Source organism: Panthera pardus, unplaced genomic scaffold (genome assembly GCF_024362965.1).
Source record: "Panthera pardus isolate Hobbes unplaced genomic scaffold, ASM2436296v1 HiC_scaffold_24, whole genome shotgun sequence".
Lineage (NCBI taxonomy): Eukaryota > Metazoa > Chordata > Mammalia > Carnivora > Felidae > Panthera > Panthera pardus.
Genome location: NW_026526810.1, coordinates 15,636,870 through 15,638,199, shown reverse-complemented (window position 1 = coordinate 15,638,199; position 1,330 = coordinate 15,636,870).

Genomic DNA, 1,330 nt, shown 5'->3' with positions numbered 1-1,330 from the left:
CAAGAATTGGACACCTATCTGACTGAGCACCCAGGCCCCCCTTAATTTTTTCTAAAATTCATCAAAAGAAGATAACCATAGAGGGGCACCTCTGTTGCTCAGTCTGTTGTGTCCGACTCTTGGTTTTGGCTCAGATCATGATCTCACAGTTGTGCCATTAAGCCCCATATCGGTCTCCATACTGACAGCATGGAGCCTGGTTGTAATTCCCTCTCTCCCTGCCCCTCCCCTGCTCATGCAAGCACTCGTGTTCTCTTCCTGTCTCTCTCTCAAAATAAATAAATAAAACTTAAAAAAAGAAGCTAGTCATAGAGTCAAGCTGCTATAAAACTGGGCATTCTTGAATGTTTGAATGTGGAATTTCATGAAGTGTTCCACACTTCAGTATGAAATATACGCACAAGAAAAGGAAATAACATTGCACTTCATAAACAATGGAAAATGAAATGTCTTAAATAAAACTGTATTTAAAATTGGCACCGAAAAACGTGGGGGGGTTCCGGAAGATGGCGGCGTAGGAGGACGCGGGGCTCACAGCGCGTCCTGCCGATCACTTAGATTCCACCTACACCTGCCTAAAGAACCCAGAAAACCGCCAGAGGATTAGCAGAAGGGAGTCTCCGGAGTCAAGCGCAGACTAGAGGCCCACGGAAGAGGGTAGGAAGGGCGGCGAGGCGGTGCGCGCTCCACGGACTGGCGGGAGGGAGCCAGGGCGGAGGGGCGGCTCGCCGGCCAAGCAGAGCCCCCGAGTCTGGCTGGCAAAAGCGGAGGGGCCGGACGGACTGTGTTCCGACAGCAAGCGCAACTTAGCGTCTGGGAGGTCATAAGTTAACAGCTCTGCTCAGAAAGCGGGAAGGCTGGAGGACAAAGGGAGGGAGAGCTGCTGAGCCCCCGGACGGCAGAGCTCAGCTTGGCGGGGAACAAAGGCGCCAGCGCCATCTCCCCCGCCCATCCCCCAGCCAAAATCCCAAAGGGAACCAGTTCCTGCCAGGGAACTTGCTCGCTCCGCGCAAACACCCAACTCTGTGCTTCTGCGGAGCCAAACCTAGGGCAGCGGATCTGACTCCCTCCCGCTGCCACAGGGCTCCTCCTGAAGTGGATCACCTAAGGAGAAGCGAGCTAAGCCTGCCCCTCCAGCCCCCGTGCACCTTGCCTACCCACCCCAGCTAATACGCCAGATCCCCAGCAACACAAGCCTGGCAGTGTGCAAGTAGCCCAGATGGGACACGCCACCCCACAGTGAATCCCGCCCCTAGGAGAGGGGAAGAGAAGGCACACACCAGTCTGACTGTGGCCCCAGCAGTGGGCTGGGGGCAGACATCGGGTCGGA